The sequence below is a fragment of the Dermacentor albipictus genome, chromosome 9 (assembly GCF_038994185.2).
Source record: "Dermacentor albipictus isolate Rhodes 1998 colony chromosome 9, USDA_Dalb.pri_finalv2, whole genome shotgun sequence".
In the NCBI taxonomy this organism is placed as follows: Eukaryota; Metazoa; Arthropoda; class Arachnida; order Ixodida; family Ixodidae; genus Dermacentor; species Dermacentor albipictus.
Window position 1 is genome coordinate 82,371,690 of NC_091829.1, and position 27,970 is coordinate 82,399,659.

A 27,970-nucleotide genomic window follows, 5' to 3' on the forward strand; every position below is an offset into this window, starting at 1 on the left:
TGTTCAGACGAACTAAAACAATTGCCAGCACAACCGTGGATTTGAAGAAGCTTTTGTTTGCTTAAAATATAGTCACTAATTAGTAATAAACATTGCTCTTGAAGTAAAAAAGTCACAGTGTCGCCGCAAGGGAGACTCGCTGAATGTGATAGCAACACATCGTAATGTTCTACGAAGTAAGGCTAGCAGCTTTAAGACCACCATATATTGTAGTAAGCGTGGGCTTGCTATGTGAGCAGGTGGGCCACGGCATAGCCAGACCGATATGAAGAGAGAGACGGGGTGATCACGGCAAGGCGTGTGTGAAATGGCGGCGTTGAGAAGCGGCTCCCATGGGAAGCGCGTGCAGGTGCGAACGGCGTTATGTGTGGCCGGTCCTGGATGCATTGCTTGTATGTCGCGTTTCGGAACATGAGCAGACGAGGAACAGCGGTCAGACGCTGAACCACACGCTTTGAGGTATTTCCATGAGCACGAGGATCACGTAAGAACAGACTTACACTACAATAGTTCCGCCACAACAACGTGCGAGTCACAGAGCGAAAGACGTCAGACCTGTTCGGAGTCATTGCGAAAGCTGAAGAACAGCTTCTTCATTCATCTACCATCTTATTCTAATCTAGCAGCGCCATGCACGAGACATTCGCGCCGGAACGCGCCATATATGAAAGGCGGCCGACGAGGATGGCAGTGGCTGCTAGGCGAAAAAAATCGCTTTAACAGTTTTCTCACCACCCGATTCAAAGCCGATCCCCAAGAATGTGTTGCGCTATGTGAATTAGGAACAAGAACTAAAGCTAGAAGGTACAATAGAGCAGCCCGACGCGACGAGGTTGAAAAACGCACACACAACGGAATTAACACTGGAGCGCCATAACGTAAAACTATTCCAAACTTTCCTATTCCAATTCTGCAATCAGCCAGCCCTCTGTGATTCGTCAAAAACTTTTTTGGACCGTACCCACTTCACCTGTCTGTCACACGACGTCACAAAAACTGCGATAGCTCCCCATCTGATATGTCGTGTACACACTGATTATGCACAATTTTACCAAACAAAAGAAAAAGAAGTTATTCCTGATTCGACGCCTTTCTGCCATCAGCCCTCGGCTATTGGTCAAAAGTTCTCGGGCTCCACCCACCTCAACCGACTGTCACACGACGTCACGAAACCGCGAAAACTCACCGCGTCAAAGTGGCGTGTATGCGTTAAAGATGTATTAATATGCCGAAAAAAACTGAATTCATTTTTCTGAATAGCCGAAGGCTATCCCATTCTGAACGGAATAACAGATGGCTGCCGCCGATCGCTCTCGCACTGGCTCTCGCACCTGCAGGAGAGCATGGGTGTATTTGTGTGTAATAAAGCTCTTTGCCTGGTCATGTAACGTTTTCCAGCACCTTCAGCACTTTTACGATCTCGTTCTGCCAATTCTTCGTTGCTGAAGATAAGTTTTAGCGTCATTCTTAAGCTTCCGTTGCATGCCGCCGCTATTGTCGACGAGTCACCGTAAGGGAAAGTGGACCAATCACAGACTGCGGCACCACTTTCTTCATCGGGTTACCGATTTTCAGTGCAGTTGCTCGGCCCCATCAAATCCCTATCCCCTTGAGCGAGCTCCCGCCACTTGTGAGCCAATAAGACAAGACAAGCCGCTCAGTGTAGGCAATGTTGGCCTTTTTCAAACAAACAAAAGTGACCTCCTATGAACGAGGAGAGCGTTTGATTGCTCTATTCAGACAACCCTGCGGGTGACTGTCCGATGCTGGCGTCGGCGGTTACCGAAATTCGACGTCAGGAAATTGGAATAAAAATATATTGGAATAGTTTTACGTTATAGCGACCCTGACTACAATCTGACACTTGATTGAGCAAACCACCAGCCATTTAAAGTTTCCTTTAAAAAGGCTCACGCTCTAAGCTTCGAGTTGAACCCCCTCCCCCAGATAAAGATGCTGAAACTAGAATTTGTTTTTCGGTTCAACAATATACACGATGTTTCGCGTAATAATGGTTCCTTAAGTTTCTCATAGCTTTCCATTCAATGAACACGCTTCTTTCTCGGTTAGACTCCTGGAAAAGCTGAGCACAGTCATCGCCTATATCTTCTCCTTCCAGAATATAACACAAAGCCTTGCGGTCTACGTTGTCACGTCGAAAACAGCGACGTGTTATGGGGTTCTTTCTACTATAGATATTTCGATACACCGAGGGAGAAAAAATAAGCTATCATGTAGACGCGTACCGATTCTGAAGCCTTTCTTTAGTTCTACCAATGTGCCAATTTTTTTCTCTTCATGCTTGTTGCTATTATTCAACTGTCTGCATTGCTGGCTTGTATGTCACCGATGTAATGGTCAACTTTCTGTGTGAGTGGGTTCATTTTCGCCCTTACGTCAGACTTAAAATTCATTATGCTTTGCCGCAAACGGTCCGCAAACAGTACTTCCTTTCTTCTTGGTCCAAGCTCAGTATTCAGCCTAATGGGAAGCTCGCCTCAACCTGTAACTGTGCGTTTAAGAATTTTCTCACCTTACTTCCAGTTTAAGTTTCTTACTATGAGCTCCTTTTCTATCTGATTCTATTTCAAGCTTTCCACCTTTCCCAAACGCAATTATCAATGATTGGTGGCTCTTGTTAGTCTGCATGCTGCGTTTCAGAAATCACAGGCACACCTATTTATTCTCTATTTCACTTGTTCTTCATCCCTTCCATCTCGTTTGTTTTGGCGCCTTGCATGTTTATGTAACCTACAGCACGGCGAGCTGTTTTCTTTCTTTCCTTTTTCTCAGTTTCCGGTTGTTGCCGGTGATGTTAGTTTGAGGTTCCTCTAGGGTACTTTTTGTCATTACTACTCAAACTGGCGTCCTGTGCGCCCGTGAGGCCCCGAAGAAGCGATTGCACAACCAGCGATTCGCCAGCCCAATTCTCGTACAATCCTGTGATTGAAGTGCATTCCGTCTCTTTGAAAACCAGCATATCTACTGACTTTCCTGTTGAGTTCCACAAGCTTGAAGCCTTTCGTTCGGCTCCATTTCTAAATCTCCTCATAAGTTGCCGGAGGTACTCCCTGTACGTTAGCGTCACGTACCGGTAATTTCGGAACCGTGCGTACCACAATTTGCATCTAAGGGACATCTCGCGCAAGTCGGCGACACCCTTTGCCAAACGCTCGTCTTGTCTTGCCCGCTTTCATATTTAGCACCGCATGTGGGCCACCCGCCACTGCTACAATGTTTCTTCCCTATGCATTCTCCGCTAGCTTTCCGCCAGCACGATGCATGGCATAGCTCAAAGTCCGACCTAGAAGCGTCCCTAACGCTCCACAATTGCCTTTGACACTTAGACAATAAAGCCACCGACGATTCTCATCTTTTCACTATCTCCTATTTGACGAGGCGTCTTCATGCTTCCCTTTGTTAACCTTTTCCGCGTAATTCGGACTTCATACGGGGCATTGACCCCTGTCTTCCTGCTTTCCCTTTTTTTAATAATTTCAAGGTAGACCCTACTTCCAATTGCCAACCGCACGACTTCCATGTAGTCCATGCGCTTGCTGGCACTTCCGGTCCTAAAACTCCGGGAACCGGCGTTCCATCGTGACTGACATTTTCAGTCGTGATGGCGGCACTGTTCAGTATTTCCTCGGTTGCTTCCAGTCTTTCTTCTAGCGCAGTCCATGCATCACACCACATATTGAGCTCATGTTTCAGCTATTCAATCCGCTTCACAAGCTCATTCTGTACACCTTCTATTTTCTTTAGGCTAGCATGGATATCGCAGTGTCTGCCCACTGGCTCAATTTCCTCGCCCTTCTCGACGTTTCCTTACGCTACCTTGAGGGACTCTCCGCATGTTGCACGATTAGCCCCTTTCCCGCCACATGTTTAACTTGCTTTTTCCAATGCCGAAACCGAAAGTTTCAAAGCACGTACCTACAAGAAAAGGCTGATGACTTAGGCGTGAACAATTTGTGCAGCTGCTGTAGCCTATGCGATGCCAAACCATCCATCGTAATATCTTTTTTGTATCACTGACTAACTCCCAGGCTTCTACGTACAGGCACACACAGCTGCATAAGCTTTGCAGCCATGATATCATAATGGCGATTAATTTATTTATTTGTGCGTCCATATTGTGCACCACGGAAAAAGGAGACAATCTAGGAAGCCTTCTGCGTTATTTTGTTGATTTCGAAGAGCTAAAGATTAGGAAGCTCTGCAGCAGGTTTCTCTTTCTTTACGAGTACTCACCTACAATCCTCATTTTTGCTATACTATGTTCTTTCGAACTATAGGAAATATTCCATTTTTCGGAAAGAATTTTAATAGCGTATTTGTTGTCATCACTGTGATTTTTTTTGCTCTGCTTTTGTGTGCACGGAATGGTGATCTGCTGGTATTGTAAAATGTGATTATAACTTTAGGTACAAACTTGAATAATTAAGAGTGCTTACTGATGAATATGGAATAAAACTGCAGTGCACTTCCCCTAGAAAAATCCGCGCAAATAGTCACTACGGCAAACAAACTTCACCAATGCTTCGAGTGAGACATAATGCTCTAAATTTCAAAGTGGTTAACCTTGATGTTCCGTTTTTATTCCCTTTAAATGTACTTGTCAACAATTGCCATCTAATTTCACGTTTTACCGATCCACCTTCTACAATGCGAGCCCACTGGGCAAAGCAACTACTGTCATGTACTTCAGTGACCAATTTCCGGAAACATAAAAGGGGTGGCCAGTGATAGGATCAGCAGAAGTGATCGAACTGCCTGGACAATACTTTCTACGAGAAAACGTGTCAAATTATGTATGTGGTCAATTGGTTTTCGCTTCCACCAGTTGCGTGCGCGTCTCTATTTCTCTAGCCACGCACGTTGACATGTGCCAACATAAATGTGTAGAATAAATCGAGCAAGCTAACATAACCAAAAAAAGCGACGGATGGACAAGGCATGAAACATCGAAGAATAGTCATTTCAAAAATGGCTGCGGCTTAGCTAAGGTTAAGCCCAGGATGCGAAGCATACTAGCCTTTATTTTAACGCGACAGCGTTAAGGAGCTCGTGTCGCAGAAAAGCCGGTGTCGTCGGCTCAGGCGTGCGGCGCTTGCTCAGGCGTACATTTCGTTGTCGCGCCGATCGCTGCGTTGCTCGACGCTCACTGCGTCCGATGCGGGGCGCGTAGTCGCGGCGCCGAAGCAAAGTCACCTAGAAACAGTCTCTGTAGCACGCCGCAACCTTCGCTTCTCATTCCAACGAGCAGCTCTGTCTCCAGGAGGCATCTCACCTCGTGAGTATCTAGCAGAGGCAAGCGCAGCTGCTTATATACCGCCGCGACACCGCGAGCGACGGCGCGAGTTGGAGCCCCGTTTCTCCTCTGTCGTGACGTCACGGTGTCACGTGGTATTGAAGTTGACACCGCCGCGCCTGAGGAGCTGGCTTGAGCTCTCGTAATACGCTTCGCATAAAACATGGCATAGACATTGGTCCCAGAGGTTTCGTTACCGCTGTTATCAGCGAGGATGTCAAACATGGAGAGGGCGCATCGCAGCGCAACGCTACATACCGCATCACGATAATGCCACGCGCAAGTACACACACACGCTTGCATGCACTCGCACGCGCACAAACAACTTGGCGGTGAGTTTGCGGTTGGCACTTTCTTTTCGCCCAGGTTTACTTTAATGCGTTTAGCGGTAAAATCATCACGATGGCATACTTTAGTACACGATGAGGCTACGTAGTGGATAGCGAAGTATACGTTGCAAAGAAAAAAACAAATGACTAGCACTTTTCTATACCAAAAAAAAGGAAATGTGGTTTTAAAGACATACGCTGCGCATATTTTGTGTAAATATTGTTGGTTTAATATTTGCGCTAGCGAAATGCCCTTTGAGAAAGTAAGAGAAAGTTACGCAAGGAGCCCAGAGCAACTATTGAGTTTATGTAGCCTAGCAAGAATGCGCGATTCGTTATACTGTCGGCTCCATCGGCGATTCGCCGAACTTTTCTGCTCTATACTATGTCGTTCTCGTGTGAAAATACGCATGGAAATTTACCAAGGTTGACACATGTTCACTGGCGATCGCTTTCGAAAAAACAACATTCAGTGCGAGTTCATTGCCTGGCCGAGAAAAAACTATGAACTATGAAAAGACGGCAGTGGGGTCATGAAGGTAGTATAGTATTGGTCTCAGCAAGTTTGTCAACCGTTTGCCGAAGACGAGACACCCGATCTTTGAGGTGCGACATTGGAAAGGTCGTTATTACCACAACAACTTTTGCTCAACAGTCAGCGATGCGGTCGGCTTGCTCTCCAAGAATCTCGAAGGACATGCCTTCAAGTGGGGTAGCCAAGGCAACCACCAGATCCTGTGGCAGGTGCTGACGGAACAGTTCACGGAGCAGTGGACTGTTTGCATCCATCTCACAATCACAGAGAAGCCGCCGCACATGACGTAGAAGTTCTGACGGCGGGCGTTCGCCGAGCTCCTCTTTGTTAAGATGCTGTTGCAGGCGCCAGAGGACAGACATGAACTTTCATTGCAGTACCGCCGTCTTGAAGTGGCCACAGGGGGTAGTGCGGCGGGGTTCCTGCACAAGGTCTTGCAACTCCTGAAGCACCTCTGCGCATAATGCCGAGACAGCCTGGAGCAACGTTTCGCGCTGCGAGTTACAGGGCATTTACGCAGGTGACTTCCGCCTGAGCAAATCAGGGTGCATAATTGTGTGGGCAAAACACGGCAGATGAATCGGCAGTTTCGGTAGGCACTCTGTGCTGGTCGTCGGTCTCTCGTTCGTGGCGTCGTTAGGACATCATGCACACCTCACAATCACGTCACAGTAAACGCCTTAGAGGGACTGAGGTTCGTTCAAATGAAACGATGTGTGAGGTAGTGAGCGAAGGACGTCAGAAACGGTCGAACCGATGGCAGGAGCCGAAGAAGCCCTCTTTTTATTTTCTGCCACCTTCTTCTAAACAAGGAGCAAGAGTCACGAGACAAACCACCGAAGCGCGCCGTATATGAAAGGCGGTCAAGAGAGATGACGATGGCTCCTTAGAAAAAGAAAATATTAATAAGATTTTTCTCACCACCCGATTCATGGCCGATCTCCCAATGTGGGTTGCGCTATTTCACTTAGGAAAGAGAACTTAAGCAAGAAGGTACAGTAAAGCGGAGCCAATGGGACGACTTCAAAATAAAGCACACACAACAGGTCTAGCAGTGACTTGCAGCTCAAGGCAATTTAAACAAAGCACGAGCCATATAAACTTTGCTGAAGAAAGGCTGGGGCAATGAGATTAAAGTTGAACGAACTCACCGAAATCAAGCTGCTGCAACAGTAAACATTTTCTATTTAACAATATAGACGTTGTTTGCATTAACAGTGGTACCGTTTTTACCGACATGCCCTCAAGCACTTGCATACCACAATCAAATAAGGTAATAATTTGGCTATAAAGATGTGAGTCACGGTGCAGACTGTGGAAAGGTAAGCTCATTCGTAGTGACAGCCTTTCTTTATTTTTGTTTAGCTGTCATGTAAAACATCGCCGTCCTCAAGGCGCAACTGCTTTTCCTGCATAAAACGTAGCATATTAGCCATGTTATTGTTGATTTATAACTGTATAGTCAAATCATAATTATTTTTACGCAAAAAAAAGCAGGAAGTGCCGTGAGCAATTGCTGGTGCGCAGGGAATTTGAAGGAAGCCTAAAAACGTTTTTTATCGATGTCGGGAAATGCGCTCGAAGTTAAAACAGACCATTTCATATACTTAGGAGCATGAAACACTTCAATTAGTTAAACAGGAGACAGTTATCGGCAATATGAGATCACGAGTGATTCTCCGCTCAGTGCTACCGCTCCTTCTTCAATGCCTTGCATGACTACGGAGGAGCTGTGTGCTACCCACGACTTTCCGCCTCCTAAACGTGACCGTGACACGCAGTTTAAACTTGGTTTTTGACGTTCACGTAGTTGCACCAACATTTCATTTTGGTACCTGTGACCTAAAAATTTCCAAGGCTATCCCTCAACATATGGTGGTTGTCACGGTCTCTCAACTATTTGCTGTGCTTCAGTTTTTCAGATAGCTGCACACGTCTGTGGTCTCGCAAGAATTTACATCTGTAACCCGTTCACTTCCTCATTAATCATTACGACAAGCGTGCCACTCCCAATGGTTGAACGTAAGTTAGTCGTTATGCTCGCCCGTGTGACGTTGGCAGCGCACACAACGGCTTAGCGATAGATGCTGCACTCTGGAGTCGCCATGAAAGGGGTCCTAACATAACGAGATTTCAGCGTGATGTCGTCGCACATCGAAGATGTGCAACTCGAGAAGCATACAACCTGTTCCTTGTCAGATGCTGGCGCTAGATCTGGTCACTAGTGTGTTCAAAATAATCTAAAATTAGCAACATCCTACGCGTACGACACAAATAGCCAGTGTGCCCCAAGTGCCATCCTTACGGTAGTCGGGCGCAGCCGAGCGTGAGCAGACAATAATTGATTTATTTCCTAAATACGTAAGTGCTATCGAAATTCGAAACGCTGACTTTCGCATACTAGATCATGATCGGTATACTGAACCATTAAATACACTCAATAACCGCAGCAAGAAGCGCATTTAGGACAAGTGCCAAAAGGAACTCTCCATGGTAATCTGCCCGTTATCGTCAAAGGGCAGTCGCCATCAGCCCCGAAGCGGTTGAGGAGAAGGCCTCTATCAAAAAGGTAGTGTTCAAGAAGAGGGAGATAAAATCCAAAGTTTGATGGCGGCCAGTCTGACTGCTGAAATACATATCGAAGGAGCGCGAAGGCATGCACCCAACCAGACCCGGCGTCTCTGGGAAAGTTGTGCATCTGCGAACAGGCAAACTTAGAAACGTTTTACTAAATGTAAAATGCGAGTTGCACAGAAAACTTCCCCGGTGTAGTCTCCGTTATAATGTCCGCTGACTGCAAGCAAATGTTTATGGGCGAGACACGTGACTTCAAGAAACGTATGAGGCAGTGCGAGTATAACGTTCAGAAACAGGTAGCGCGTGGTCTCGAGTGCCCTTGCTGAGCATGCGGAATGTACTGGCTATAATATTGACTGATTTAATACACGCCTTCTGGCCAAGTAAAAGAAGCTTCCCTCGTGCCTGAGTCAAGAATCCTCACACATAAAGATCACGGCGCACATGCTGAACACGACTGACGGGACACTTCCAACGATGTATACTCGCTGCTTCCGTCACGTGGTGAAACGTGCTTGAATGCGGTGTCTCTCTGTTACGAGTTTTATTGAGAACAACGCTCCCGTATAAGGAGTACAAACGTCATTAAATTTTAAGCGTTCTTGGTTGATGTATATTTTTGCGCTTCTGTAGTGGGTATATCCGTGGCCATGCCGGTTGTCGTCAAATATTGGATTTCATCAATCCGCGATAGTCGCACGGCCAAGAAGTAGTAACCCAGTACGACAGTGCGCATCCTTGAACAGCCGAGTACAAGATTCATCTCAAATTTAATAAGACGTGTAAGAAGGAGCAGTTGATCCCACAATCACTACGACTAAACAGGCCGCTTTCAACGACATTCTGCAACAGCGTTAATTCAAGCGCTGAACGAATACTACAACAGGCAAGAATATCGGATTGGAAGGCCATGATCCAAATGCTGTAGAATTAGACCTTTGCTCCTCACCGAGTAGAGTTCCTGCGCTTTGCCCAATTTTTGTCAATAACCCTACACGCCCACTGCCAAGCACGCGTGACAGCACAAAACAACGACGTTATTCACCATGCCAAGACGGGAAGGCTGCGACCACCCCGAAATTGGACGTCCCGCAGTATACCAGGAGTTGCTGTACAGAATCTTCCTTCATATAAATCTGACAAAGCAGAACTCTCGGTCATCAGCCACGCCCTAAGCTTTAGCATAGGGTACAAGTGAGATACGAAGAAGTTAATTTGTGCTGGTAAAGACGCTGTAAGCCAAGTCAGTGCCGGTAGACGTGACGAAGCTCGCACGCGTATTATTAATGTTGTTGCTACGCTTTATATCGCTTCTTCAAACTCTGCGCTGTCGCTGGGGGAACCTAAGGTTATCGAGCAGCTTCGAAGCAATACGGACAATGTCATTCTACCGGCTGACAAAGGAAACGAAACTGCTTAATTTGCTTGATAGTGACGATTGCACCAAGAATATGCTGACACTGGTTAGTGACGCCATCACCTATACTCGCCTGACGCGTGATCCCACAGAAATATTGTGAAGGGAATGCCAAAACCTTTGAGCTGACATCTCCCGTTTGGTCCCGCCCCAACGCAAATGCTTTATTACCGACTACTGTGTAGCAACGTATCAGCGCCTGCACTTCATGGCCTTCAAAAGATAAAGAAGCCAGGTCTTCCTATGCGACCCTTTGTAGACTACACTCACTCACTTGCGTAAAAGCTTCCCCGTTTTGTAGACCAGATAATTTCACTCGTTGGAAAAAGCTGTGCCCACGTGTACATATCTGGCGGCTTTATAGAAAATGTACCACACGTTATTCCTATTGATGATGTTATGGTCTCATTTGATGTTAATCTCTATTCCCACTCCCTCCGGCAAAACTGGGTGTTCAGGTTTGCACTACTTACCCTGAATCTGACGGTTCCTTTCCCGAATGGTCCCGCACTTCTTCGCGAAAAGAGTGATTCACGCTCCGTTAGTGACCCCTGCGTGCTGCGCACAGGTCCAAAACTTGGTTGAGATGTTTACAACAGCGTATGCTACCCGCGGCGTGTGTGTTTTTACCAATGCTGGAGACTGGTTCAGGTCCCAGGTAAGTCTTACAAGCGTGAGCAAACCTTAGCTGTTTCTACGGATACATTTACAGCCCCCATCGGTACCAAGTTTTCTTTGCTAGTTACCACAGGATGCCATCTTATAAAACATATTTGAATTTTAGAAGGACTCTTTCGCTCAACTACAAGATGTTCTGCGGTGTGACCTGCCAGGATTTCGAAATCGGCAAGTATGTTTTAATAAAATATAAAAAATGAAAAGTAACTACTGTTGAGCACGGAATTAAGGCTCAGTCGCCACTGCCTAGTATAGTCGTAGTACAGTCGCCCCTATCTATTACACTGAAATTACCAATTTGCTTGGAACATATTGTAAGGTACAGATCTGGGGTTCCCAAGCTTTCTGGTGTTTAGAAACCTCTCCTGCCTTCTCAAAGCGCCGCGGAACCCTCCTCTTGGCGTGGGTTTAGAAAATTTGTCGACTCGTACGTGCTCGCCTAAATTCTAGCTTTAGCATAATGTTTTTGCATACTTTCAGCATGACAAAAATCGGAGGCAGCAACTCGGCGGCTCCTTTGCGGTTGCAGCTTCTTTATTCGCGCAGATTTACTGTAATAGGCTCAGCAGTAATATCATGGCGATGTCGCACCTTAGTGTGCCATGAAGCCACGCAGCGGCTAGCGAAATATACTTTGAAAAAAGAAAGGCAACAGTAGCATTTTGCGTTAGCCCAAAAGAAAAGGTCAATGTAAAGACATGCGCTGCGGATATTTTATGAAAAAATTATTTAATCAGCATTTGCTTTTGTGCAGCACCCTTTGGGAAATAAAGAGAAACTTATATAAAAAGCCCAGACCAACAATGGTGGTCGCGTAACGTAGCATGATCAGCCTTTTCGTTAGGCTGACGGCTCCATTGGCAGCGTGCCACAGACATTTCGCTGAATCTGTGTTGTTTACATGAAGTAATGTATTACATGTGATGTACCTTATATTGTGCTTTTCGTTCATACCACAGTTGTAAGCGTGCCTACGGGTGAATAAATTTCCTTGTAAGCACACTGTTGAAAACCACGTTTCTCTGACGTCATAGCATGTATGGAAGCTTGCCGAACCTGAACTGCAGTCTCAGACCATCGCTTTCGGCCATGTAACTTTCCGTGCGAGCTCGTCGTAAAACGCGGTAGGAGCACCGCGAACGGCAGAAGTCATGGCACTGGCATGTGAAGCCGACGACGGGACGAAGGCACTCACGTTGCTTTCAGTGATTTCGCACTGATGGTTTTGAGGGCTTACGTACCGGAAAACGCAGTTTCGTGTCTGCGCTTCTGAGGAAGGCCGTCCCGTGTACGAGACAGGCCGCATTCAGGGCACCAGGTAAAATATAAAGTCGAAAGTTACTGCAAATTGCCATGGAATTGCACCCCGCCAACAGAGCTCACCGTGGTAAGCTAAGACGTGGAGCCCCAGCATTTATATTTCAAGTGGTATTTTGCTGTGCATAATAACGTTGTCACGTATTTAATCATGTAAATAAGGGACATGGACAAAACATTCGCCGACGGCGTATCAAAACTGTATAACATACATTCACCTGGTTATGTAGCCATGAGGCTCCTGAGTATGTCCTCCATGGACCAACGGGCATCTGCCGCTATTCGGCAAAACTTTTGTAAGTCAACTTGTGTCACAAAGCATCGCAACATCACAACTACGCAGTGGCATTCACGTAACGCGATTTTCCTTGCAAATGAGGGTCGACATTAACAGTAATTTTTTTCTTTGGGCTCTGAAGAAGCGCGTTCTTACCAAATAGAACCTTTAACATCCCGTTTCTGATATTTAAGGGCTTTGCGCAAGATATATTGAGCTAAGAAGCTTTCGCTGCTACCAAAGCGGTTCCAGAAGACAGTTCTAATTTTCTCGTTATTCATACCATAACGAAGTATTGGTCACAAGACTGCAAAGGTTACCAGAGCGGTTGCATGGGCATGAGCGATAACACGTAGGATTGTGCGTCTAATATTTTGCTTCAATAGCAGTAGAGTGCACGTCTCGTACCTTCGCATAGATGGTTGTATCGAACTGCGTATAACGCAGGCATAGCAGCTCTTTGCTCTTTACTTCTCTCCTTCCGGCGCCATCTACAGCCTAGCACCTCTATAACAACTGTCCCTAGAATTGAATGATTTGCATAATGAAGGAATAACTCCGTCCCTGCTCTTGTGTGAGCTGTGCACTGCTCGACCTTTACAATGAAGCGACAGGCATAACTCATTATGCTGGAGGCCCAAAGCACTCCGTTATAAAGGCGTTAGACTGCATTACACTTCTTTGGCATGACTGGCACGTCTACGTCACGTGTCACATAGCACGAGCTGGAGCACTTGTCTACGCTCTAGCTTCCGTTCGGCCGCTAGATTTCATGACGTTCTTCCTTGCGTGGAGAGCGCCGAGCGTCTAAGTTTGTCCCATTCTCACTCCGTGGCAGCTAACGCATTGGGTCGCGGTGTTAAACTTCAATCCCGCTCTTGTGACCAAACGCAGTCACAATGCGCCACAAAGGTTCTCGCTTTCACCGTATATCACGATGCGTCAGCTCGGTGACCACAGCACTTACAGTCTGTGCAAAACGCGCCGGCGAGCATGCCCTTCGAGTATCGCGTTTCAATTGCTGATAACTGTGCGTACTGTTGCCTACAGAAGTCGAGCAAGCAGTCTTTCCTCCGTGAGATCTGGTGAGGTTGCAATGAAAAACGACGATTAAATGAACGGCTATGCAGCCATAGTCATGCTTCAGAAACTGTTCGTGCACCAAAAATTGCAACATGTTCAATCAGATTCGGTTTCCCGCGGCAAATAGCAAAGCAAACAGAAAGAAACGACAGATCAGATAAAATCAACATAGCTGGTGTCAGAGCCTGCGCACCCCGTCCCGGCCGTGACATGCTATTGCGCTCGTGACGACGCCGCATGAACGCGCCACCGGTCCAAACTAATCCCGCGCCCAATGTCTATTGCATGGTTGAGAACTGCACCCACGAAGGTCATAATAACGCCGAGAGTGATTTTCTGAAAATAGGTCCCAAGTACGGGACGCCAGATGCTTCTGTTAATGCTACTTGACTTGCACTATTGACTGACCTGGCTAGCTTCGCGATAATTCCTAAATCTTTCAACAACCGTCATCGCCTACTCCGGTACTCGGGAACCGAGGGTGTACGTGGGAACGAACAGGCTAACGCGTTAGCTCGAAGGTGCACCAACCGAGCCGAAGGTGTCCTTTTCTAACCCTATCCTGTTGCACTATTCCTCTTGACAACCCATTAATATAAATGCGAAAGACACACTTCCTCATCAGCGCGGAGTCCGCCGAAAATACTCGCCGCCTCACCCACAACTTAACGGATAAGAAGCGGCCGATTGGTTGAAAAAACAGAGTGGAGTATTCCCCCATCATAAACTGTTAAACTTCATGTCTTCCACTTGCTATAGGGCCCCCTGCAAGCAGTGCGGTGGCATACCCACCCTATAACGTGTAATCTGGGATTGCACTAAGCGCCTTATAAATCAAATAAGAATAACACAATGGAGCAGTTGGAGGCACAGCTCACCCGTTCCCACTTGACAGGACCAAAGGCCTTCATTAGCCAAGTCAGGCAGGCGGCGGAGGCAAGTGGGGCCCTTGATTGACGGGTTCCGACCACCCCTAAAAACGAGAGATAAAGATCTCTCTCTCTCATATATATATATATATATATATATATATATATATATATATATATATATATATATATATATATATATATATATATATATATATATCCATCATAACGTCTCAACATGCCGGTCGTCCGTTTACAGTCTCACTACAATGTGCCCGCACAGCTACCATTTCCAGATGTTTTTTTTCCTCCAAGCAGCAAGTCAATGGAACGACCTTTCCTTGAAATGAAAGTCCTCACCTGCCCCCACAGATTTCTAGATGAAATTACAGCGCAGCTGCCGGCATGAAGGAAATGATATTATTTCCGATGTTAACCCCACCCCTTTATATTGCCCCCAAAGCGAGGGTCTTATAAGAAATAAAAGTGAAGGGCAGACGGAGACTCTGTCGACTAAGATGTTCCGGTCCACTTCGTACAAATTATTTCGTTCATGCCTTTCAGTCTGGAGTCGCGAAGGAAGTATACGACGGTCGCCTTCTTTCTTTCCATGACTGTTGTGTGCTCGTCGATGCTGGGAAAAATTTGTGCGGGAATGGCCGCGACGGCGCTTCGGGTATGTTGTCTCGCCCGGCCAACGCCGCCGTTCCTGGCAGTCACTTCAAGCACGTGTCGTGCGGTTGTCTCAAGGTCCGCTGTGTAGGGGCGGCAAACCTTTTTCAGTCACGGTCGATTTTGTTATGTATGTGGAGTGTGTTCGCGACCAATTTTGGCCCGTTAAACTCTGGCTTCTATTGGATCCTGTCGGCTTGCCCGATTGATCGGAGTAGAAGTCTCCGCCTCCCACTGGTGCGCGGGTCCTTTGGATGCAGTGAAAACTAATTTAAGGAAAGGGTCTGAGTAGTTTCGGAGTGAGCGAAGAGATAGCGGACTATGGTGCCCTTTCACCACAGGAGACCATGCTGGTCAGGCAGGCCGTCAACGACAGCTATCGCGTCGTTTTGTGTTTAAATATGTGTACAGCATAAACTTAAAGTGAATGCCAATCTAATAAACCTAATTATTCAATTGTTACCTCTCGTCGTCTTATTACCTAGTACCTAGTTTCTGTATCCTGTTCATTATTGTTTCTAATGTAGGTATCCTGGCTCATCTGGGCACAGTACAGGTCAGTATGATATTCTTCCGCGACTTTCCTATACATTCGAGATTGCTGACGATATTACACTACTTATATTCCACGCACACGTCTCGGTTTGTCCTATGCCAAGTTTCCTTCTCACTGATTTTAGGTTGCGTTCACTTTTTACAGCTTCACTCTTTCTCATGGTATGGTTTCAAATATCACTTATTTTCCCCTTGTTGATCAGTGTTCACAGTTCCGCGAATTCTATCTTATCTCTTGAATTGGACATTGTCATTCGTTATCGTTTCTTTAATATTTCCTTTGTTACTTGGGAGAGCTTGCTTACTGGTTACCTTCGTGCCTTGCCTCGCACATAAATTGCTGCCTCTGAAGCCAGCCTAGTTACAGTTTCATTCATTACCTCTTTGCTATCTTCGTCTCTTTGTTCTAAGGTTGCGTACCAGCTTGAATTCGTCTGCTTTTACCCTTACTGCTTCTAGGTTGACCTGTTTCTTCTTGACCAATTTTACTTTTTCTTTTTTCAAATTGAGGTGAACCCTAGGCCTCACTCACCTACGATAAGAGATAATTTTGTGTTAAAAAGGTCTTCTGTCCCAGTACGACAGAACATGCGTCAAAGAAAAAACATTCGGTTTTTTTGGAACCTTTGCCGATATGATATCTATTGAAAATGCTAGGCAGTTGAAAACATCAATGACGTGGCATTAAAATGGGTATTTCGAGTTGACAAAGTATTCTCTAATTTATTCGTGTCCAGACATTGTGCAGTTATGTTCCATGTGCACCGAATAAAAATCGCAAATAAGCAAAGGTTGCACAAGTCGGACCAAATAATACAAACCTCCCACAGCGTATTCCGTTTTAAACGTATTACTTCACATGGCCTGAACGTGTCTCTATGTGTTAACAATGAAAAGGAACAACAATTTTAAAAAATGTATCTTCAAAAGTAATTCTAATCGTCGGTCCCTAGATTGTCGCACGAGCAGAGCAGCCGCGCACTGGGCTGCTCCACTCTTGCAAAGAATTTCGGATTCGTCATCGAGGACACGACTCTGCAAGTTGCGCGTGAGTATGTTTGGCAAAGGGATGCAGCACAGAAGGCGTTCGACGGGAACGAAATATGTATCGCAAAAAAAGGAGCCAGCGTGGCCCGAGCCCTACTCACCACCGAATGACTGGCAATGTCGCAATTTTGGCGTGAAAGTCCATCATCTAGTAACAGGGGCCGTCTTCCTTCGTCTGGGAAATAAAAAAAAAATATCAGTACAGCTCCAGCCAAGCCTTCTCCCCGTGGCATCCGAACACACCGCATCAAAGGAATCATAATCAACGTCGCACTTCGTGGTTGGGCATATGGCAACGTCAAAGCGAAGAGACGCAAGGTAGAAAGCCTGGTGCACCATCACGTGTGCAGCAGCCACCTGAAAACATCTTTCAGACCCCACCAGGACACAACTCGATGAGGCGCGCTTGACATTTCGTGAGTCGGGCGCTGCAAGAACTACGTCGTTCCATTACGTGCTCATCACTGAGCGCTGCTTGCAAGCTGTCCCGCCGGAACAGCTCGGCCTTCAAGCGCTGGATACAGACCGGCGTGTCCAACGTGCCAGACAGCGGCCGGTGTGGTCAGATACATCACGCCAACTACGCCAGGATCACCGATAATTTGGTTCCTTGTACAGTTCAGCGCCTTTCGCGTGGCTCGCATCGGCGTGGCAATGTGCTGCTGCCTCAGCGCACGCGCACACGAACGCGGCTACCCAGCGCGTTTTTTTTGAAAGAGCACTAACTCAGCGTAACCTCTTCATTGTACCCGAACTTTAGGCCGGCCAGTAAAGCTAGCGCGCGATGAACTTTAGTCAAGCGACTGAAGCGCGAGATAGAAAATGCGTTCCGGCGCTGGCCATGCCAAAGCAAGCGAAACGTCGCGACTCACGCAGGCTCCATGGTGGCGCTACACAACACACGGCGCCCGCTTTGCACAGTCGTAGCGTAACTACACCGCGCGTGGCGCACGATCGCGTTACGCGGGACTGTATCTGCGCCCGTGTGCTTCCAGAGCGCACACATTACCTTATCTGAAAGCTCTTCATTCGTTAGTGCTGTGCCGCGGGGACCATCGAAATGCTTGCATTTGAAATCTACGGTAGAAACGATGGCAGAAGAAAGAAGAGGCCTCGTGACGAGGTTATGTGCCCTGTGTTCTCCGTCTTGTGGTCGTTTTAGCGCTGACCCCAAACAGGCTTGCTTCACTGGCCAAACTTTACCGCCTTAGTAATATGATCGAGACCAGGATGTAGAGTAGCTATCGCGCAAGGAAGAGGACGAGCGGGCAAGTTTGGCCTAAATGCTTGTATTGCTGAATTCATCTGCTGTTCGCGACCTGTCAATTCAATGGCGAATTCAGTCTAGCGCAATAAACACGGATGGAAAGAGCCTACATACCACAGGTGCCTTATAGCGGCCACCATTGGTGCAATGAGATGAAATTTCTAGATGCATGCGAAGGCCTGGTGGAGCGATGTGGTCTTCTATTGTTAAGTATTGCCACCTTCGCTGCTTAGAAAAATCTTTTCTTGTGGCGTTTTTTTCGTTCTATTCACCTAAATATTACCGTTGCTGCAGTTGTAATGATGACAACTCTGGGGCAGCTCTTGCAGTACTACTGTTAACTTGACATCCCTTACAAAACTATTGGCGTCAAATCTGTAATTGCGCTGCGTCCTCATCACTGGAGATGATTATATCCGCTGTGAAGCCAAATGCAGTCGCGCCATTTCAACAAATTCAACGTTCTTGCTACTTGCTATCCTACCACAACAACATTAAAATATTAATGTTTAGCGGTATGCATTTTGTATTTAACGCGTTCTTCTCATTAACTGAAATGTGAAAAACGAAGAATGTCAGGCCAATCGTTTTGAAAGGAGGAAACAAGAGAGGAGACTTCCATGATTCCTTCGGCTGTGAACGCATTTTGTGCGGAAGCAGCATTATCCTGCAGTAAAGTACACCATTTCATTTTGCGTTGCCTCCTTCTTCATCAAGTTATTTGATTCAGACCCTACGGGAAATTGGACAAGAACACAGCGACTATAAGGCATTTTGTGAGGGGTGGGGTGTAGACGTATAAATACCTATTATTTTAATGTCGCGAGTTGAAGAGACAAAGAAATGTATAATATGGTATTGAAACCAATGCACAAAGATACCGGTAGCTCCTATAGGCCCTTATGGATAGTGTTTGGAAATATGCCGGAACCTTAAGACAACGTTGACTGCGAATTGCTATGGGATAGCTTAAAGCACTATGCCAAAGAAAACAAGTTCGCAGATATGTTGAGGGAGGTATAATGAAAAACATTGTAAAAATTGTATGGCATAGCCGGAAATGCAATGAACTAGTAGACAGTTACCGAAGGCTGAATGAAGGATGACATCGGTTTCCATTGTTATTGACGCTTTAAGGTAAGGGCATAGAAAGCCTACTGGAAAGCACTGAAATAAGTGTCGATTTCTCTTGCATCCGTAATCAGCCAAAAGTACAACAGAAGGTCTCTGGGCTCATGTTTGCGGACGACATGATGCTACTCGCGAACAATGCAAGAAATTTACTGATTCATGAATATAGGCTACAATGCAATGGCTCATCTAGACCTCAATGTTATTACAGACAAATCGAGAATTTTCATCTTTAATGGTGATGTAAGTAATTGCGTGGGATCAATTCAAGAGGAAGTCGTTCCCTCAGTCAACGGATATTACAAAGAATCTGAGGACACCTAAGCATTTATGAGTTGTGAATGCGAAAGCATCAATGTCCTACTGAACACCGCTGAGCAGTTCTTCAAAATGTGAACTCGTCGCGGGAAAGCCAGCTCGTTGAAACACTGTGATTGTTTCGATTCAGCCTTAGAGAGGCGCAGTCACAACACAGGCGACATTTTATCGGAATCCTACGGATAGCAAGCATTATTTATGCTACAACAGTCATCACCCGCGACACTGGAAGCAAGGAAATGTTGTCGGACAAGGAAAACAAATGATAACAATCTGAAACGAATACAACCATTACATCGACCACCTACTGAGGTTAAAGCAACGCTAGCAGAAATTAAGATTTCACAAGTTCTACTCGATAGAGCTTATGACGTCACATCAAGATTCGTGAGGCAATCGGAATTAGATAACAGCCTGCACCAGAATCTGGCAGATCACCAGCCTTTATAACAAAATGCTATAATGTCCTGTCATACAAACAACACCCTACGAAGGTACCAACCAATATTATCATGTAAAGAACGTCTGAGAAAATTATTCCCGGTTGCACCAAGGGGGACCTATTGCCTCAACAGAAACTTTAAGGACATGTCAGTGCACGGAAAAGTCATTCAACATCATTCCCTTGTAGTAAAAACATGTGTCCCATGGTGCGAAACCTTCAGGCACTTTCCAAGTGACATTAAAATTAAAGTCACCGCAAATGTAGTTATACACACGAACTGAAATCTAGCTTTACTTGCACTAGTTTCGATGTCATTAATATGCTTGGATGCTGCTTCTGTAAGAAACAATATACAGGTAAAACGATACAATCAATGAACGTCAGAAGAAACGCATATCGCGTAGACACAGATGAGAAGCTCAGTAGCACAACTCCCTAGCCAGAAATCTACTGCGGTGGTTATCACACCAGGACATGTGAAACGTTTAGCCACAGAGTTAATATAATCAACTCCAGAGCAAAAGCTCCTCATGCCGCCAATGAATTTGCATAGACAACCACAAGGGCGCCGTCATGTTGCTACTCTGCAAAAGTGAACAGGCGCAGATGATGGAATGTGATTCAAAGAAGACGGGCAATCAACGTCTTACGGAGCCTCGCTCACTATGGTGGCAGCGAATTTTCGAGGTGTCAGCAAACCAACAATTTAACGCACTGTAAACGAATAGAGGCTGAAGAGAACGTGGAATGGCACTAGTAAGTTATAAACATTAAACCATTCAGTTAATATAAACAATTCCAATGGAAAAGCTCCGCATCGCGCCGATGATGGACAACTACAAGGGCGCCGCCATGTTGCTACTCTGCACAGACGCACACGCGCAACGCGCAGACGATGAGATGATTCCAACTAGACGCGCAATCAACGCCTTACCCAGCCTCCCTAAGTATTGTGGCGCCAAGTTGTTCAGGCGTTTGCAAACGCATCCTTCAACGCACAATAAACGAATCGAGGAAGAAGAGCACGTAGAATGGCACACTAGCAAGTCTGAAACGTTTACCCATAGAGGTAATATCAACTCCCGAGCAAATGCTCCTGAAATGGACAATTAGAAATGGACAACTAGAAGGGCGCTGCCATGTTGCTATTCTGCACAGACGGACACAAGCAGGCGATCAGATGTGATTGAAAGGAGACGCGAAATATACGCCCTACGGAGTTTCCCTCAGTATGGTGGCGGCAATTTCTGCAGGCGTCTTAAAACGTAATATTTAACCCACAGTAAACGAATCGAGGCTGAAGGGCACGTGGAAGAGCCAGCGACTGTTATCTAGAATGCCTGGCCCGAACCTGCATCTGCCAGAGCTGAACCTCCTTCGGCCTTCAGATGTAAACAAGGTTATGGAACCCAGACCAATCTTCACAAACTACAAAGGCGCAAGCAGGACACAACCACCAACAGAAAGAATTACAGCCGCACGAGGCCATCTTGAAGGAACCAAATCGCGCACTGACGCTGTCTTAAAATACGACGCAGGTTCCCGCCAAATGTATGCCGCTACCACTTATTGCACAGAAAACGGTCAAGCACACGTCGTGAGCCACAGCGTCCCTGTTCACTGGACCGCCACTATGCTCGAACTACAAGCCATTGAAGAAGCAATTCGAATCTTTTATGAGCGCAAAAAGCCATCGTTCACATCTATACTGACAGTCAAGGGACCTTAAAGCAAGTGAACACCAGATCCTTCGTGACTACCATCGCGCATCGCATAAAACAAGCTCGCTGCCACAAGCGGGATAACAAATGCCTTCGCTTTATCGCACATTGCACGCCAGGCATCAGCCTGAGCGAAGCGATGAACTTGGCGACCCATGAGGCTTCCAGCGAGAAAATTAGACGGGATTGCCATCGCAGCATTGACGTGAACCCATCACTGCTGGAACACACAGATAACTCCCCGTCATCAATCACTGTGCCACACCACCGATTGCATCACCGAACCACAAGAATAAGCTCTACTACGGGCGTCAACTCCTAGAATCCTTCCTCCCATTCGCACTTGTGATGGCAGAGGAGCCCGGGTTCTCTTACTCAAGGCGAGAGCTACAACCCCTATTCGACCGCATGTTCAGAACAGGTCGGGGGGAACACAAGTTGAATGGCCCAACAGCCTTGTAACCAACGTCGACACGAAACAACTGGTCTTGTGCTGTCCTGCCGCAGCCAGCCTTAGGGACAAGCACAGCCAACTTCAAAGGGCGGCGTCGTACGACGACTGGCTCGCAACGCAAGGAGACGCCACCAGAAGAATTCACGCTGTGCTGTACAAGGCTAAGGAGGCGGACGTCCTTCCTTTTATGTGATCCTTTCCGAGATGATAGGCCACTGGCCATCCTTTCTAATAAAAGTTTCAATTAATCAACGAGTCAATAAATAAATTGTAAATATTACATCACTAATTCATAAATGGCCTTCCGATAATTGCGACACCATAACAAAATTTTCTACGATTCCTTCACACGTAATTGCTACCTGTAAATCATTGTTATTGAATAATTTTTTTTTCATTTTGGGCGTTATAAAATTGAGTCGGTGAAACATAGCGGTGTTTTCACTGTGGTCACGTTTTTTAGGAAGACTTTTCTTTGATTGCGCTTAGCGCTAACGCCATTACAACGTAATACATTCGTGCTCTATTTAGCAGCGTAGCGGAGGAGGAAATACATTTCGCAAAAAAGAAAATGACGGCAATATTGATTGGCAAAAAAGAACATTTCAGAATAAAGACATTAGCTGCGGATATTTTACGTTTGGTTTATTACAACGCCCTTACCATATGCAAGTTACCCTTTGAAGAATAAAGAGAAAGTTGCGTAAGGATGCCAGCGTCCCATCAGAAGTCTTTTGACATAGCATGAGTGCAGTTTTCATTAGAACCTTAGCTCCATTCGCAGTCCATTGCCTTTAGAAACCATGCTTGTTTCACGTGAACACATGTATACAAATTTACGAAACAGCGGACTTCAATGCACAAAAGCAAAGCATTCCATTACAGATATGAACCTGGGCCGTAGTCCTGAAACCAGTGCCATTTTACAAACCGTGCTTGTTTCACGTGTAGAAATGTATATGAACTTACGAAACAGCGGATATCAATGCACAAAAGCAAAGCATTCCATTACAGATATGAACCTGGGTCGCAGTTCTGAAACCAGTGTCACTGTACAAACCGTGCTTGTTTCACGTGTAGAAATGTATATGAACCTACTAAACAGCGGACTTCAATGCACAAAAGCAAAGCATTCTATTACAGATATGAACCTGGGCCGCAGTCCTGAAACCAGTGCCACTGTACAAACCATGCTTGTTCACGTGTAGAAATGTATAGGAATTTACGAAACAATGCACTGCAATGCACAGAAGCAAAGCATTTCATTACAGATATGAACCTGGGTCGTCCACAGTAGATGCCTTCTTTGCTTTACATGAAGACATGTATATAAATTTATGAAAACATGCACTACTTACAAACGGAAACCATTCCAGTACAGATGGGCGCCGCAAAGGTGAAGGGTCGCCAACTATCCGTGCTATGACTGTATCCTGGCACTTTTTCCAGCCTTATTCTTTGTTTGTTTCGTATGAAGAAAAATCGTTAGGGCCCGCAGGACAATGCTTTTTTCAGACACATCGTGTGTGAAAGGAAAATTTCCGTAAGCATATGCATGTTGTGCACCCCATATAATTTGCTTATACCCGTATTGACAAATCGAACATATGTTAACGCTAAAAGGGGCCATGTCATAACGGTAAGGAAAGTATAAGGTTCAGAAAAAGGCAAGGCGCGATACAGAAACGTGCCTTTTTGCATGAAAAGGCAGCTTTACGAAAATCGGCTTTATCGTCGTAAGAAATGAGCATGGGAGCGATGCTAGTAACTTTTCATAGCTTTAAATCGCTCACTAATAAAAAAAATCACGTGTTTTTCCTGAAAGGTAAGCTGAAGAGTCTGTCGAATTCAATAAGACGCTCATTTACGGATCCGGGAACCTTATAAACCATGTAGGTAAAATTTGGGTTTTGTTTTCAATTAGGAGCGATGTAATCGTCGGTTGAAATTGCGCTGTAGCTCCGCCCCCAGTTGAGTGAGCGAGCGGAGCGGAGACCGGAAACCGCGGTGTTGTGACGTCAACTCTAGTGTTTCGTTCCTGCGCAGCGTCCGCGACCGTGACTGACCGCGCTTGTTTCTGCGTGCGTGCCATCGTAATCTGCTTCGATCGACCCTGCATTCCTTTGTTGGTGCGTCTGCGTGTATGTAGAGTGGTAGTCAACGTGCGTGGTAGTCAACGTGAGTGTTAATAAACGTGAGTGGTAATCAACGTGAGGGGTAGTCAACGTGAGTGAGTCAAAGATGAGTCAACAGATGAAGGTCACTACACGTATTGCATGAACCGGGAAGCTTTTCACGCGTTTACACCGTCTTTGTAGATTGCCGACAGCTTTGGAAAGCGCACAAATGCCGACGATCGCATCCCCGCTTACGTTCCACGAGGAGGCATGCAGGAACACAGCACTACAGTTGTTTGACCGGAAACGAACTCACTAGATCGGCGAAAGATCGGCGAGATCACTAGACCGCTTTGCAAAAAACATACTCACCAAAGAGTATTTCCAACACGAGGAGATCCCAAGACTTTGCTTTCGTTCGCGTCGAAAGCAGTGCTCGCACCAGCATCGTTTGCTTCTTCGAGAGGCCGGCTCTTCGCAATCGGCTCGTACATGTAGGGAGCAACGCCGAACTCCTCAGAAAAACGCACTCTCTCTAAATTTTCCATTACCGTCTCAGAAAAACAGCACCAAACTACCTGGCACCACGCTTCATGGGTAGCGGCAGCGGTCGGTTACTAAAATTGACGTCACGAGGCGCACCGACCAATCACAGGCGGAAACGAGACGCGCGAGCTAGGCGTGTCCGCTGCTGCTCTTTTCGTCGAAATAAAATATATTTGCGCTTTCTTGCGCTCAATTTCCATACGATATTTGAATTCGGAGGGTTGAAAACCATTATGTACAGATGTTCACTCATTTTTTCTGGAAAACCTTTCACCTTCTTTTTAAGCCAATGGATATAAAAAAATAATACGCATTCTTACGCGCCGTAAGCAATGCAGTCTGATAACTTCGAGTGGCAGCTGTCGTGCATCTCTCGTCTGGCAACAGGTGTCGGTGCTTTTTTTTTCACTTTCTTTTTTGGCTGATGCAACGTGGTTTGTGCACTTTTTCTCTTGCGTGATTCTTGAAATTTAGCATCTGCTAATTTTGTGTGTTGTAAGCATTGCGCGTGCTTGTTCACGCAAGTGTTCACTTAGTTATTCGACAATTTGTAGTGGGTACGTTTCAGGAAACAATAGTCAACATTACGGAGGAAGCGCAGCGAATACCTATTCACCTCATGACGACACACAGCAACGTGCTAGAACATAAACATACCGATGAGGTGTCCCAAAGTGAGAAGAAAAATAAATGGAAGGAGATAGAACGAGAATAGAAGCTACGAGCAGTAGCTACGCAAGTGTTGGGGACTTGAAAATAGAAGTGTGATAAAGCCACAGGCACAAAGGAGCTTATGCGAACCAGTGAGTTGTATTCGTTCTCATATCTCGATTCTAAAAAAAAAAACCGTTAAAGAGCAAACCGCCGGGCATCGTCGCATAATCCGTGAGCACCGCGTGAATTCAGACTAAATGGCTCACGTGGTTCGCGAAACAAACGTACGGATCATTCCGACGCGGTTGCGGTGTCTCCCGTCTCTGGCTGGTACGACCGTGCTGGAAAGCTGGCACTGTTGTCTCGACCCAGAGCGAACAAGGCTGGGGAGCGCTAATCGGGATGAGAAAAAAAAGTCAGAGTGCCGCCTGCTTTTGCCACTGCCTTTACCCGGGAGCGACATATCTTTAATTTTATTTCACTTACTCTCAGAGACGTATAGAAGCACTGCACAGTAATAAAAAAAGGGGGGCTAATGAGGAAGCATGTGCTCACAGATAGCTGCCATGAACACGTGGCGATCAGTGGTAATGACGGTTGACGTTGGAAGGCGATTCTTCGCTTGTTTTCAGAAGCAGTGTTTCCACGCATGCGTTGCTCTTGCAGTCAAGTATACCACAAACTTTCATACGATGAACAGGCAACGATCTCAAATGGCTGGAGGAGAAAAAGTATAATTTTTCAGGTAATTATTATGCTAATACAATTAATGAAAAAGGCATACGTGGGAAACATGACGTGAGGTAGAAAGGAGCGCTGGGGAGACCACAACGCCTCACGTGACTCGGGGCGCGCCTGGCTAAGAGCAGTGGCGTGCTCGCCCAATCAGCTCCAGTGTTCCTCTGTATGCTCCCGCAGGAAGCAGAGTCATGCATAACTTTCCCGGCACCATTCGCAGCGCTATTCGCCGAGCGCTATCACGTAGTGCAAAAATGACGTCAAATGTTCATCTTCGCCGCTGCGAAGGCAATTTCACGGATGCGACGCCGACTCCACTTCTTTCTGTCAGTGCCATCGAAATTCCAACCAGCGGACCGTCGATCGTGCGTTGCACTGATCGGCTCCGGGTTGCAGGTATGGTATTCGACGATAATAAGTTAATAACTTTGGGGAAATGGTACGAAACACATAATTTGACACTTGCATTCCAATATGATGGGGTGCAGCGCGCCAAACTGCATAAATCGCACGAAAGGTGGGAATGCATTTCACGCGATGCCGTGCCGACGGACGAGACTGGCCGGATCCGGAAGGGCCCAGGATACGCTAAGTGCGTTCGCCTTGTTCGCACTAAAGCAGCATTTATATCGAGTTACATTCCTGTACACGCTGAAATGCGTACGCCTGACATGAGACGTTGTTCAATTGTGCAATTTCTTGCGCATGTGTGCAGCGCGACACAGATGCGGGAAAAAAATGGACGACATGTCTGTGTTGCGCTGCGCATATACGCAAGCATGTTAACTTACCAACTTGCCGAATTCGCTGTGTAGCTTGTATGATTGCTCTGTCTGTGCGGCTCTATAAGAGTGTGTTCAAAACAAAGAAAATACTACGAGATGCAATTTTCCGCGCTGCATCCCGGCATTACTCTACTGTGTTTTTCTTTTCTCGGCCTTCTGACTTCTCAGGTCAGGTCGATTAATGTACTCGTGTTCATTCTTTTGAAGTATGCGAAAACATCGTGCGCTCCCGTTGATGAGACAGCTGTGATAGGTTGAGCAGTTATTGCCCGCAGCATGTTGCTTGGTTGATCAGCCTTAATCGACGTGAGGAATGGGAAATTATTTTTGTTCGTTTAGTAAGCGCTGTGTCATAGTAAATTAACCTGAGCAGTATGAAGAGATAAATAAAAATGCGTTGTCATATTACAACCAGATATGTGTGAATAATTACTTTGCAAGTTTGCCATCTTATGTGATTAGTACAATAAAAATAACATGTTGTTATTCTGAATAACTCGTTGCCTTTCTACTGGCTTTCAATTCTGCCCGCAAGGCTCCGAGAACCAGCACTCATCCCCTGCTTCCACCACACATTGCTCATCCACTCCCCTGTACGAAATAAATTTGATCGTGAAGCTCGTGCACCTCGGATTTTTTTACACATGCAGATTTGCTGCTACGAAGCAGCTGTTACCTTTGCGGTATAAATCGTAAAAATGAGCTTTGTATAAAATGGGCATATGTGTACATTTGAAATGCGTTTAAATCTACGTGTCGGCACCGCGTATATCTAAAACGTGAAGCAGATGTGAATGAAGGTTAGTGATGAATGATGGCTATGGTTACCGGTCGCTGACATATAGCTTCAGCAACGATAGTTTTCATGGCCACGATTATTCGTCTGATTTCAGCGTCCAAAAAGTGCTCACCTAATTTTCCACCACACGTGTGTGAAATTTTCTCTAAACACCCTTTAAAACATTTCTAGCTTTCCGGCTTGCTCGAAGAAACTTCATATGCAAGCTGAAAAACATTGCACCGCTTTTTGTTGCAAGGCAATGGGCGTTTGCCCGCGAATTTTCGAGTGGTTCGAGCCACGTGCGAAGCCAGGATTTTATTTCGAGCAATCGATGACGACACTA

General features: G+C 46.0%; 1 long non-coding RNA gene across 1 annotated transcript in view; it reads right to left on the reverse strand.

The window, feature by feature from the left end:
* Positions 1 to 16,819, reverse strand: part of LOC135914986 (uncharacterized) — a 564,953-nt gene extending 548,134 nt beyond the window's left edge. Inside the window, exon 1 of the long non-coding RNA XR_011508627.1 lies at positions 16,772 to 16,819. This is a non-coding gene — a long non-coding RNA (uncharacterized lncRNA). The remainder of the gene's footprint in view (positions 1 to 16,771) is intronic.
* Positions 16,820 to 27,970: the final 11,151 nt, after the last annotated feature.